Genomic DNA, 14,896 nt, shown 5'->3' with positions numbered 1-14,896 from the left:
TGAGTCGTTAACTTTCAAGTCTAACCTTATCGGCACGAAGAACGATTACAATGATTTCTGGGCAAGGTTACTACAAACATTTTATAAAACAGAAAACAAGTTTTTCAATCAATTTAATGTATACGTCATTGTTTTCTCCACTTAAATCTTTCGTTCTTAATAATCATATATACGTGAGAATTGCGTCATATTTTGTTTTTTATTTTTTAATTTTTTTATTTATTCTTTGACGTTGTTTGATGAAATCATTATTAGATAAAGCATTGTGGCAAATATGGCGCAATATGAATTTCCATGTAATGACTTGATTCATCAAATCATATCTTACTTGTAATCTATACTGATAAATAATTAAAAAAATATATTGCTATGTATTTATTATTTTTTAATCCAAATAATAGTATAGTATATAGATAATAAAATATATTTGGTGGTAATTATATTAAAAAATATTACAAATTATGTTTAAAATGTATCTATTCAAAGTTATCGATTATGTTTTTAAACGAAATTAACATGAAAAATATAAATAAAATGGATAAAATATGTTGTTGTGGCGTATTAAAATGTATTCTAATATAATTTTTTTTATTTTTTAATAAATGTTAAAATATTTTTTGCATCATTTAAAACGAGATTTTCTTATTTGATAAAATTAAAATATGTAAAATTTAACTTCGGAAAATATGTATGTATATATATGTATTCAAAGTAAAATTATATATACGCGAGTGATATGTATTATTGAAAATGCTTAGTAAAGCATTCTTTTTATATAAACGTTTACTACATCGTCAAGATTTTTATTGGAAAAAAAGAAAGAATTAAATAAGTAACTAGTCTTTTTCTCAGGTAAGAACGAAGTTGATCTTTTGACGTTCGATGTCCTATCCAATTAAGTTCGCTTATATAGCCAAACGATTCAAACTAACAGAATTATATCGACGTGCATATAATGTTCACGAAAAAGAAATGGACGGTCTCTTACAAGCAGTACTGCAGCATCGACTAATGATAAAGAAGATTTAAAACGTGAATGCAATAACACGTTGGTACAGCTTAGGAAAATTGATTCTACAAGATAAAAATTCTGATGTAGACTATACTAAATTCTGATTGGATTGTATGGAATGTAATTGTGAATATTATCCAATAAGAATTAAGTTAAGCTCATCTTCATTTGAAGTTATATAAATTTTCTATTGTTTTTTTTTTTATAATTAATATCTTTTACATTATGAATACATATCTAATATACATATATATTAGATATATATCATATATTGTACATGTATATGGCATATATTATTATTATCATTATATTATTTTATCTTCCATATATATTATTCTACAAATACACACACACACATATATATATATATTTTATGTGTATAATATTTGATAAAAATTTCAATTATTTATTAGAAGAAACACTTCCTCATAGGTTAGGAATTTGGCGATCAAGTAAATGTCTCCCTTCGCGTATCTCTTCTACGTAAGATCGGCCAAAAATAGATTCAAGGGCGCGGACAAGGGTGCACTGGACTATTGCCACGTCACATAGGGCTTGGATACGGCAGGAGTACATACATCCGTTTTCTCTTCGTATGTGTTAAGTACGAAGTCTCTTTCTCTCTCTCTCTCTCCCCCCTCTCTCTCCTCTCTCTTTCTCTCTCTCTCTTTCTCTCTTTATCTCCTCCTACGAGGTTGGTGAGTCGGTGCGTTCGCGGGTGCAGTGTCTCCTTGAAAATCGATACGACACCGGCGTCCGTGCAGTCTGCGCCAACGACGAAGATAGCCGAGTCGGTGAACGAGAAACCACGTGGCGACAGAAACGTCAGATCGCGAAGGGCTCGCCACCTCGTGCTTCGAGCCCTCGACGATCAATGATGTTGAATATCGACCGATGGATGGTTAGGAGAGACAGAGAAAGAAAGGTGATGTCTGACAATAAAACAGAGAGAGAGAGAAGTAGATATATATATATATATATATATATATATATGTATATATATATATATAGAGAGAGAGAGAGAAAGATAGAGAGAGAGAGAGAGAGAGGAAGATAGAGAGAGAGAGAAAGATAGAGAGAAATAACTACTAGATTTCATTTCGTTCATTAATTCTGCCTGTCTCCATATTGGACATATCTTGATTCAATCAGAATGAATAAAATGATACTCAGACGATAAGAATATAAATGTCCAACGATTGTCCAAATATATTCAGTTTATCTAGAAAATTTCTAGGAGAGAACATCGACGATTCCAACATCATAGAAGAGAGATAAATATCTTTCGTATCTCGGCAGAAATTTCTATGTGATTTTTATTGTAACTATCTCTTGCAAGTAGATCGTAACAAGTATGAATGTAGGTATATATTTATATATGTGTTGATGTAGAATATCGAAGGAAACGGACGACAGAACGGAGAAGTTTGTCGCGTTCGACCTGAAAACCCAAAGGCCCGCGTAGCCTCGACCTTGTCAACCAAATAAGGACCTATTCAAGGTCTTCGGAGCCTTGCGTAAGGCCCCCTTTTATACTGTGCGAGCCAATGTTGGCATAACGATCAAGTCGATTCTATTAAAGTTAGTCATTTCTGTCTATAGTTAGTATGTATTTGATGAAAGTATTGATAGATAACATTTTCTTTATATTGGCACGGAAACAATGAAAAATGAAAAAATTTCATTTCGTTTTCTTCAGGAAAATCAAAGATAAGTAAGAAAATAAAAAAAGAAAAGAGATCCTTTTCGACATGGGCGTGCCGTTCGCGAATACGTGCCGTAGGTAACGTCTGCCTCTCCGCGGCCGAAATCAATACAGAATGCGACGGTAAGTTCAACGTACCCACCCAGAAGAGGAATGCTTAAGGCTCTTTCCCGTTGGATGACGACGAAAATCCGTCGGGATATTGTCCAGACGATGAAATCGTTGGGAGATAGGTTTAGAGGTCGTAAACCTATCTTAAAAACCGACAGATTACTTAACATCTCTGGAGAATTTTGATTTTTAGCAAGAAAACTTGTGTCTAAGCAATCGTTACTTGTTCTCGTATTTCTTTTAGATGCTATGTACGATTGTGTACATAGTGGCGATTGTAAGTCTCTCCAACGATTGGAAGAAGTGAAACTTTGAGAAAAAGGTTAGATCCAGATTGTATCTTAAGAGGATAGATTTTCTTTGCAAATATAACATAAAAATTCTGTTTATTTTTCCTTTCTTTTTTAAGCCATATAACTTTCTTAATTAGTATTATTGCATTCAATGTGTCAATTAGTCTTAAAATTAAACTCGTCCTGGTTGAAATTTTTACGAGATGGTGACGATGGTCAGCCAACTATGTAAATATTCTTATTTTCAAAGAGCTACATAAATGCTTCGTTAAATTCTAACAATTAATAGCCAAAGATCGGACAGTCAATCTCTAACAACATGCTCACCGTTCTAACGAAAATTGGCTTTTACGGTAAACGGATAGTTGCATGGTCATGCTCCTTTTCGTTGTTAATCGTATCGGAAGAGTGATCAGATATTACACCGACTCTAACTATGTTCAATTTCTTCATTCTCTTCTACTAATTGTATGTAATTCTTTGAAATACCGCTGTGTGTATTTTTTTTTATCTTATCACGAATTTATCCCAAACATATGACGATAATTGTTTATCAGTTTTTTAAAAGTCTATTTGATATTCTCACCTATAACATTATATATTATTATTATTATTATTATTATTATTATTATTATTATTATTATTATTATTATTATTATTATTATTATTGTGTCGTAATCAGAAAAAAAATTATAAATCTGACGTACAATTTACGTTTTTAAATTCCATGAATAATTTAAAACTTATAAATTATAAATCATTAGATAAGTTTATACGTAAGGGGAAAAATAGAGATAGAGATAGAGAGAGAGAGAGAGAGAGAGAGAGAGAGAGAGAGAGAGAGAGATCATAGTACGATCATGTAGATTGTAGATCGAGACAACAGTCTTCAATGGCGATCGCGTAGCACGCGAAGAATCCGGCCAGAAGAGGTGACGACGATAAATAACGCGATCGCTATATTTAGTTATTCTTTGTATGAGTATTCTGTACACGCATGTGTATATGTATATTTCTTTCGATAGAACGCAAAGAGAAGCGACGTCTTCTTTTTTGATCTCTTCACCGACACATCCGAGTTTTTGTAGTAGTCATTCTCGTAGTGTGACAAGTCAGCTGACGGTAAAGGCAACGACGATAATAAGGCCGGTTCGCGTACGTAGATACGTACGTACATACATACATATATCGGTCGTGATGTTTGTGAATATAACCGAAGGCAAAGTCAACGATGATTCAAAGCAATGACATTTGCGTCGAGTAACTCGTGTTCCTTTTTACAAACGTTTTTCATTTTTTCTTTTTTTATTAGTTTCTCATCAATCTTACGAAGCTAAAGATTTAATTTATTTTTTATAATTTCGTATTGTCGACATTTAATCTTTTATAACTCAATTTTTGTTAATATCTATAAAAATATTATCTATATAACGTATGTTATAATGTTATTTATACTAGTATAAGTAATAATTTATTTATTAATATTTAATTAATATATTAATAAAGAAATGTATACATATATATTAACATATTATTAATGCAAATGTTATTTAGATCAATATAATTTTATTATATGAAATAAAACTTATATTTATAAAAAATATATAAATTTTTTGAATATGAAATAAGTAATAATTTTGTGGCGATTAAATGAAAGAAATCTTAAGTATGTGATTTCAAAGTTAGATATGGTTTTATAGAAAGTTAATATGAGTTGTTATTATTATTTCAAGAGTTTCATTGATTTCACCAGATATAAAATGTTAAATTATGTTTATTTGAATTATTGTAAGATCATTAAGACGTAGCTCATCACGTAGAGGTATGTAATGAGTCATAGAAAAATCGTCATTTCTTCTTCTTGGAAATTTCTACGAAAAGTCGACGGTTAAAAATTCGAATTCCGCGATTTTCAATGATGACTGTACAATAGATATTTCCAAGAGAGAAAGTCAAAAAAACTATTAGATCCATAATCACGAGAAAACTTTCTTGAAATCGTTTTCGATATTCACTTTCTTATCTTACCGATAAGTTCTCGCGATAAGATAAGCATCTTGTCTTTGAAATCAAATGTTATTGTCCTGTAATTTAACAATCGTGTAATTAACAATTTATCGATAAAATCTGCTGACGTATATTCTTATTGAAGCTAAAATTCTTTTTTTTTTTTCAAACGACACTAATGAAAAAAAAAAATTAAATTAAATAAATACACGAAATTTAAAATTATAATTTTTTTATTTTTTTCTTAATATTTTTAATGATGCTGATAAAAAAATAAGAAAGATAACATTTATTAAAAGTATGAAAGAATTGAATTTTGAACATTGACAAAGTCGAACGAAACTAGAAATTATGAAGGACGAAAAAAAAAATGTACAAGATTCGACCTCGAAATAATCACGATACTCCATGTATACTCGAGGTCATGACGAGCTGAATTCTTTGAGATTTGACCTTGTAGACAACACCGAACACTGATCCAGAACAGGTAGACAACCAGTAAAACGTATGTGCCGGTCGCGCATATTACCGACTAAATGTTGCATGTCTCATCATACGTACGTATGGAAGTACTTATAGTATGTATGTACAATACGTTCGTCGCGTTCTTGACTCCGTTTTCTCGCACAGCTCTCTGTAAGTTCGCATAAGGTCAAGGATTCGGAACACGGCCGTGGAACATTAGGATTACCAAAAAGGGTAATTTTAGAATCATGTTAGTCAAAGATCGTGTCACCGCATTAAAAAGTAATGACGTTAATGAATAATCCCTCCGAAGAAAACATTGTTTCGTAAGATGGCCACCAATTAATATTTACTATTATCATAATAAATTATTTATTAATAATAATCTCGATGAATTATATCGTCGTATCAATCGTTTATCGCTAAATTATTGTTTTTTTTCGACATTATTTATGCGAATATTTCTTCGTAATATGTAAACTTATATGATATAAGAAAAAAGGATAATCTTTTCTAACTCTTTGCTTCTTCACAGCAGTGTTGAACTTTACGGTAGAACGATGGCCGGCGTTCAGAATTCGTCGTAATTTATTTGCTTTAAGGAAATCTATCTTGCTGCTGTCTGTTACATGAGAAAGATGTTACGTAAAAATGTTGAGATTAATTTGGATTGCGATGTAAACATGGTTGAAACAATTTGAAAAAAAAATACAATTACATTTTTCCCCAGGGTTAACTTAAATTTACTGCTAAAAATTTAAGAAAAAATTCTGAAAATTAACAGCACATATTTCTTAACGATCAACTTAAATAAGATTAGTCAATGAATTCGATCGGTATTGTTTCACCTAACATGATTTGTTCGATTTTATTTTGATCCAAGATAGCAATCATTTAATCCAACGCCAATGCAAGACTTAGATTAGCGATTTGTTATATATCTAAGCAAGAAACGTGAAAGTTTCCCTTAAACGTCATGCGAACTTGAGAGATAATCACGAATAGCATATACTTGCCGTATCATGGATTTTTTTACATGTATGTGTTCACGAGAGCGCGCGAGCGCACATGAGAGAGAATACGCGTCTCGGGCCAAGTGCAGCGTTCTCGTTACATACGAAAGTAGGCCAACTATACTTGAAGACAGTGCGTCTTACTTACGAAAATGCGACCAGTTTCCTTCGTTGAGTAGAGTCGGCTCAGTCTTATCTGTAACTACCGAGAAGACTGTATCTCTCGACCAGGATATACTTTATCCAAATGCGTTATCTTCTCTTTGTGACGAATATTTAACATACGTGACTACCTTATAAGAAGCTTGTCTACATTTTTAACATATGTATAGTATTAATCTATTTATATGATATCGATATCTTTTATCGATTGTTTTATCAGTTTTAGTAAAAAAGAGAAAAAATAGGGAAATAGAGAGAAAAAGAGATTCTGCAACTTGAAATGACTAGCATGCTTAACGGTTATCGAACTGTTCTCCGCTATATCGCTATGTTCGAGAGAGCATGACGATTCTGCAGAATGAAATTATTTTGATTATTATTTACAGAAAGTAGTACACATATAAAAACGATCAAATTTCTTTTATTACCTATATGTATATGTATATATATATATATATATATATATGTATATATGTATGTCTTTCCTGTTTAACGTAAGAAGCTTTCGGGGGATATATCCGGACGTTTCAACTTCATAACCGTCCTTTCTCGCAACTCGTAAGAATTCAAGAAGCATTCGTCGTCTATAAATAGCCATTTCCGTTTCGACAGGTAGGGAGGATCGATTACGTTTCTTAGGTATGTATAATCCAATCATGTATCATGATATTGTGTTTATTCAAGAATTTCTTTAGATTTTTTTTTTGGTGATATTAGCTATAAAATATGAAGAAATGTTCAGATCAACAAATCGGCTATTTTGTGCTATTTATTGCAACAATTATTGTAAACCTGGCAATTAGGAAATTTTTTGATAAGATTAATTCACCTCTTGTTTTATTCTCCTCCATTCATCAGCAATGATTTCGCGAGCAGACGAGAATTGTCGCTGAGGCGCAAAAAAAGGAGCGAGCTGAATGGAACTGGAACGAAGCGTACAGGTTCGTTAAACCGGTAGGCAAAAACTGCCGGATGAATGGGTGGTACCGAGTAGGTTATACTCGTCGGATAGAATGAGCGGGTAAGGAAGTGGAGGGAGTGTAGAAGGGAATACCGAGGGCAACAGTGTCGTCACGATTGGGTTTAGAGCCCTTAGACTTAGAATCTATTAAAACTAGTTCTAATCGGGATTAATAGCTGATTAAGATTTTTAAACATTCCTTATTAATTTGTATCGTTGTACAAAAATATCATCTATAGAAATTAATCTTGTTTTAACTTCGAGAAGGTTGAGAATCCCTATCTCAAATGTAGAATCTAACGTTATGAACATAAATCATTCCAACTACGTTACCAACAGTATTTCAATCGAATCCGTAAATTCTACTTAAATGGACTGGAAAGTAGAATGTCGCGATTAAGCTGATCATACTATGTATATATTAATCAACAATTCCTGCAGAGGCAAGCATTTGCATGTTTCGACTGTGATATATGACAACACGCGCTTTGGAATGATCTAATGACATGAAATGCAAGCAGGCGTTATAATTGTTTGACTATAACGGTATACGAAATTTTTAATTATATATACTATGCTACGATAAATATATTTGAAAGATTATGGTGTTCTTATGGAAAATCATCAAGGATTCAATTGTACTAATAGAGACAAGGAAATATTTTTCTTAGAACGATCCTAAAGCCTTATTGAATTTTATAGTAAAGAAAAGAATGTCTTTGTTTCCTTTGTCCGTACGTGCGTCGTGTGTGTTGTGTGTGTATGCTGGCAGAAGATAGGGGTTCAGGTTCGACCACCATTTTGACCTGTACATTCGGCACAAACCTATCTGAAGAATTCTGTTGTTAAGACACCTTTGTATGCATTTACTATTTGACTCTCTCACCTGAAACTTTATGCAGGTTTTATACGACCCTCAGATTAATGTGGTAAAACGTCTCGTAGGATAAGCATGTCTAACGGCACGACCGCATGCGTTCTACATATTTCCAAGTTCAAGTTCGTTTAGAGGTTAGCGTTCAAAGCCTTCCATTGGTTGCTTTTTGTAAAGAAAAAGATGAAAAATAAGATGAAGAAAAAAAATAAGAGCTCGATTTCTCTTCTCATTGTTTGATATGATGTATGCTGTAATTAAAAACATATTTTCAAGTTGAAATCTCATGAAATTGAATTCAATGTAGATATATTTGTTTCTTTTTCTTCTATAAAAACAACTTTGACAATGTTGCATTGTTACTCATCGGTAAATCGTCGTGAACGTAAAAAATTATCTTACAAAAGACCGAAAGATACAGATTTATCGAGCACGTTGCACTTTTTAGTGCTCGAATGGAACTCTTCGTATACGTTGCTCCAGGCTAGAATGCAGGAGCCTGGAAACAGATCTCGAAGAGCAGCGAAGACAGGACTGTAACTAGATTTTCGAGTAATTTGTGTCCGAAACAAAATTTTTTTTGTCTCATGCGCGTTTCTTAAATAGATAATTTTTATTCGAATAAAAAAATATGATAATAAGAATGAAAAAAAAATTTATTATGTCATATTAACAGTATGAGAGTTTTTTTTCTTTTTTTCTATATAAAATATAAGTTCTACATTGGGAATATTTGAATGCACAAAAAAATGATCTTTTCAATATGAAAAAGAAAATGTCGTTGAATGGTGAAAACTTATCGAGTGAATGTTTTCACAGATAGTCGCATAATTTAAAAAAGAAAACGAAAATGCCGACGACGATAATATTTTACTTTAGTACATACGCTATAGACAAGATACGATCCTGGATATCGGTCAGAAGAACCTGCTTTCATCGCGACACCTGTCGCTCCGTTATATATACTATCTAGTCGAATAACTCGAATCTTTGTGAACTCCTACATTTCTTCGCTAGAAATAACTTTGATTGCGGGTGGAGTTAGGAACTGTGTTCTTCGTACTTTCAATAAAGACTGATGCTGATAAAAAATGTTGACATTTTTGTATACTTGGTCAGTCTAAAGATTGTTATTTTTTTACGAAGTGTTACTTTCATATACAATGAATATTCTTATGCTCCTTTAATCAACTTTCAATATATGTTACATCACTTTAATCAACTCCCTCATCATAATATTTAATAAGATAGATTGATGATGCAACAAAAAATAATAAAAACAAAATTAGTTGCACCGAGTTTTGATTAGGCAATATCAACAAAATGTACATTATTAAAACTCAATCAGGGCTTAGGTCATGACGTTTTCTACTTCAGAATGAATTTCTTAAGATGTACATAATATACTTGATACGTGTCTAGTTAGTCTCTGAGATTCGATTCGCTGCTCGATAGGAGGAAAGCCTTGCCGAGAGCTCCCTTTTGGGGCGAATGAGGAAGAGAGAAAACGAGAGAGCCTACATGAGTTTGGCTGGCAACCGATGACTCACGACGAACTGCAGATGGGGAGCGTTCGAATTTGAAACGATATGGCCGTCGTTTAGACATCCTCCGAGTTCTACAGCTGTCTTCGACCACCGAAAAGGTTTCCTCGAACGTGCGGCTCTACATACTGGCCACGTTCTATCTCTAACATTACTATGTTTGCCTTTCAAACGTTCGTTTCAGAGAGGTTAGATAGAATTGTGTGCTGAACTCCGGCATATGCCTTCTTTGCAGGAGGGAGATATATCTGCTAATTATAGTAGTAGGCCTGGAAAATTTACTCTAGGGAAGACCTACTCTCCTTCCCAAGGTATATGTATCTTGATGCCTGATTTATCGTGGAACCATATGTCATCCCACGAACTCTATCCATTGTCCCTTATCAGCTCTAGAATTATAATGACAGAATACAATAATAGAACTCATTTAAATCGCATACATTAACATCTGTTAACGTTTGTATAGACAATTGGATTCTCTTAATAGCTTCTACGAATATCATTATTTATTTTGACTTCTCGATTACTCCAATAAATTTCATATAAAATGTCTCAAATCTCAAAATGTTGAAATATTCAATGTATTTAACGTTATATTAACAAAAAACTCTTATCACTCTCTATAATATCATTCACAACATATATGTATATATATATATATACATATATATATATATATATATATATATATATATATATATATATATACTTTATAAATAAATCTGGACGAGTTGGCATTTTTTTGATACATTTTCAGTCCTCTGTCAAGTGAACCAAGAGTAATCTGGGGAAAGAGGGAGAGAGAGGAAAAACGAATAGGAGCGTACGCGAATCAGCCGAAAAGCAGAGACTCGGCCCATGGTGTTTCACGGCTGTAGAAATCGATGAGAGACGTCTGCAGTGGTGGCCACCACGCCCAGGCACGAGGAGAGGTGGTAACACCATGACTCACCCCATGCAGAGAGAGAAAGAGACACCCCCGTGGCGCCGTTGGAGCCACCGAGACACGAAAACCCAGCCAGGATGCAACCTCCTCTTTCTACCTCTATCTTTATCCTAATACCGTCTCCTTCTAGCTCTATCTTTTCATAAACGCGTCCAACCCCGTTCGTTCAACGTGCGCGTGAGCACACGCGTGTGCGACGCCAGAGGTCACGTGATTCGACCTAACTCAACAACGACACATTGTTAGTCCAATTTAGTTAGGGATACTGAATGCTTATTTATAATACTAAACGCAACGGATGAGACCCGCAGGGACGAAATATATTCTTTAGAAATCAATGAAATAGAATTAAACATTTTTCGTTCAGCCATACGATCCTCTTCCATAACTCTCTCCCAAATAATCTTAATACTTGGAATATTTCCATCTCTGTAATTGGACGACGGTACTTCGAGTGTTTCTGATTTCGCAATTCATATTTTTGATCTTAATAATTGGTCAATCGTAAGTGCTTTTTTCTTAAATTTTTCCTTTCTTTCAAAACGATTCTGATTGGATAAGAATTCTTTAGTTTTATTTGAAATTTCTCTCTCTCTCTCTCTCTCTCTCTCTCTCTCTTTCTTTCTCTGTTTTATATTTTTTTATTTTTGTCTTCGAAGACATTTCTAGATCGTTAGAAATCGTTTTCTTTTCGTGGCGCAAATATACCAAGCACGTAAAGTAAAAGTGAGTCAGTATGTCGTGTAAATCAAATTTAACATTCGTAAAGATATATGTAAAGGAAGCTGTGAGATCATTAAAAGATTTTTCGGGACAACGTATATATATATACATATACCGTATTATAGAACGTCGATGAGAAATTGGCCGTGAAACGGCAAAGTCAATGACTTCGTGGCTTGGTTTAATTGACTCAACGACGACGGGATCTTTTCACGGCTTCAGAAATCAAGGTCATCGCGGAGACTCGATCGAAGTGCGCGTCGCATGCGGTGCGTGCGCGCATCTGCAGACGTTACGCGTTTCTCACTCCTCTCGATTCATTAATTAAAATTTTATTAAGATAGAATGGAAGATGGAAATCGAGTAACATTTGTCGTGTGGAATCATTTTAAATTTGAGATCTCACGGTACAGTCTATTTTAATGAAATAATCATCTTCCAAAACGAAATTTTGGGATTATCGAAGTCCTCATAAAACAAATTATTATTTATATATTTTTGCTGTTTATATAAGCGCATCTTATAAATATTATATATATATAATATAATATATAATTTATATTATATATATATATAATATATATATATAATATTTATATAATTATATATATATATATAATATTATATATGTATATATATATATATATTTATATATATATGCAATACGGAAATTGCCATCGACTGTATCTATGACAACGGTTCATCGTTCGTTGATAGAAAGTATATTCTGACCTAGTGACGTATGAGAAATCTCAGAAACTACTTTTCAGATATAATAATAATGACTATATATATATATATATATATATATATATATATATGCATGGACATATTTGACGATGAGTAGCAGTAATAATATATGCGAGGATGTCCTCCATTTTCCGACATTCAACCCTCCTCAAAATAAAAGGAAAGAATTTAAATATTATTCCGTATAAGACGTTTGAAATTCCCGCTGTGAGAGCTCGTACTTTTCGAATACGTATTATTGATGGTAAATATTTTGATATACGTATGTATATATTTTGAAAAGGAATCACAAGAATCACATGATAAACGGAAGAAATAAAAGCTGATAAAAGATGGGTAAAAAGATTTCATGGAAATCCCAAGGAAATGCCGTATTTTTTTTTATCAGAAATCGATAAAAGCTTCTGAATTGTGGAGTCGGGATAAGGCACAGTTGGTATCCGCAAGGAGACGCTTCCCCTTCCTGTGGTGGGACATCAGAGTCGTTATCCTGCGGATGTTGGTATCCTCTGCGCGATAAAGGTCGATTTCCAGACGTCGACGTATTCTTCCTACCTTTCTCTCTTCCTTTCCCCCTTCTCTTTTTCTCTTCTTCTCTTCTTCTACCTTTTCCTTTTATTCTTATTCATCTAACGCACTTCTTCCAACAAAATTAATTAGTCTCATGAATGTGCGTACCACGACGTAACTGGAGCGATTCAGTTACGAGTAACAAGGGTGCGTTCACGCCCACGTATTGAACGTAATCTAACAACACCAAATATGGTCACTTTGTGCATCGCCTCGAGGCTCTCCCCCTCCCTTTTTTTTGCTGCAAACGCTTATCGCTATCCCCACTTTGTGTCCCTCACTTTATCTCGATCTTAGGCGTAATAATAGTCGTTTTCGATATAATACAATTAACTGAGAATGAGTGCTGATCAAAGACGATGTCTTAGATGTCTATAAATCGATTTACGATAAAAGGACAAAGACTCATTCAGAAAAGGTATAGGAAGTGATGGTAATTGTAAAGAAGGAATTGATACATTCGTATAAAATTTTGTTTTCGAAACGAAATTTTCATTTGGAAATTTTTTTTTTATACAAATCTTGGAAGGTCAACCGAACGACCGCGCGATCGTATTAATCCAAATATAGACTACGTTTAAGTATCTCGCCATATTCGAATGCATGTCAGGGTTCCACACGAGCCTCCAAACTGAGCTGCGAAGAGTGGCTTTCGATTAGGCTTTTACTGTCACGCGAGGCTCGGTTTAAAAGGCGAATATAAGCGAACGAACACAACCTCAATTCCATATGCGAAAGTAGTACTTTGGAACGTCTCCAATACTAAAATGATGTCTCTCTCTCTCTCTCTCTCCCTCTTTCTCTCTCTCTCTCTCTCCCTCTCTCTCTCTCTCTCTCTCTATTTTACCTGCCCCATTGTATCATGTCGTTCCTTATCGCTGTGTGAATGTAATATTGTGAACCGGCGTTTAGTCACATGATAACGACGCCTGTAAAATAGATCGGAGAGACATGTTTGACGTTCGATCGTTAACGAACCTGTTAATACGCTCCCACGAGTAATTTTGAGCTAACGTTGCCTTCCTCGTTGAACCTATGGGTGACATAGTTATTTAAAAAGAAAAAAAAAATTGAAAAAAGAATTGAAAAATATTCATGAACTTCCGTCATTTCGTAAAACTTTCTTTGTAATAATAACTTGATAAAGATAAAAATAATTTCTTTTTATCATATTACAAAATCACAAATTTGTCTTGCATTTTGTCTTTATCAAAAATAAAGATATGTTACTTATTCGAATATGTTAATTATTTCTTTAACATTTTAATTTGGCAAATAATTTATAAAGTCACATGTTATTTCTCACCGGTGAACTTGGATTAACAATGGCGTAGGCAATGTCCTAACAACGCCGCCTTACGTCTGTCACATTTACGCACAGCTTCCGGCCGGTAACTGAATGACTGAGAGGGTTCTCGATACTCGATATGACTCACACAATATTGTAGTTATTATGGTAGCAATAGTAGACCCCTGTTATATTTTTCATTCGATATCAAGAAATCGACGAATATTAAACGGAAGAATGAATGAATCATAAGAATATCATCAAATACAATTTGCAATTAACGACAATGAGTCATTCTTGTCTTGTCTATAAGAGATATGTTTTTGCAGAATTCATTTTTAGAAACATTGCGTTATTAACACTTGGCAAACAGTTAACAAGTTAAGATATACCTTTTTTATAGTTTCGAAAGAGAGCCTTGATAAAATATAATTAAAAAGAATAAATAGAAATGTGATTTATCATCTATTAT

At 33.3% G+C, this 14,896-nt stretch overlaps 3 long non-coding RNA genes across 3 annotated transcripts; 1 reads left to right on the top strand and 2 right to left on the bottom strand.

Annotated features, from left to right (window-relative positions):
• Positions 1-2,033: 2,033 nt before the first annotated feature.
• On the top strand, positions 2,034-4,500 carry LOC124422812. Its single transcript, XR_006941923.1, has 3 exons — positions 2,034-2,333; positions 2,405-2,593; positions 2,712-4,500. It is a non-coding gene; the product is annotated as an uncharacterized LOC124422812 (long non-coding RNA).
• A 2,254-nt stretch (positions 4,501-6,754) lies between these two features.
• LOC124422811 lies at positions 6,755-8,582 on the bottom strand. The gene is made up of 3 exons (XR_006941922.1): positions 7,598-8,582; positions 7,197-7,485; positions 6,755-7,119 (listed from the first exon to the last, which is right to left on the bottom strand). It is a non-coding gene; the product is annotated as an uncharacterized LOC124422811 (long non-coding RNA).
• A 4,539-nt stretch (positions 8,583-13,121) lies between these two features.
• Positions 13,122-14,555, bottom strand: LOC124422813. Its single transcript, XR_006941924.1, has 2 exons — positions 14,443-14,555; positions 13,122-14,169 (listed from the first exon to the last, which is right to left on the bottom strand). It is a non-coding gene; the product is annotated as an uncharacterized LOC124422813 (long non-coding RNA).
• Positions 14,556-14,896: the final 341 nt, after the last annotated feature.

Source organism: Vespa crabro, chromosome 3, assembly GCF_910589235.1.
Source record: "Vespa crabro chromosome 3, iyVesCrab1.2, whole genome shotgun sequence".
Classification (NCBI taxonomy): domain Eukaryota; kingdom Metazoa; phylum Arthropoda; class Insecta; order Hymenoptera; family Vespidae; genus Vespa; species Vespa crabro.
The sequence above is the reverse complement of the archived record's forward strand: the minus strand, read 5'-3'. Positions and strand labels throughout refer to the sequence as shown.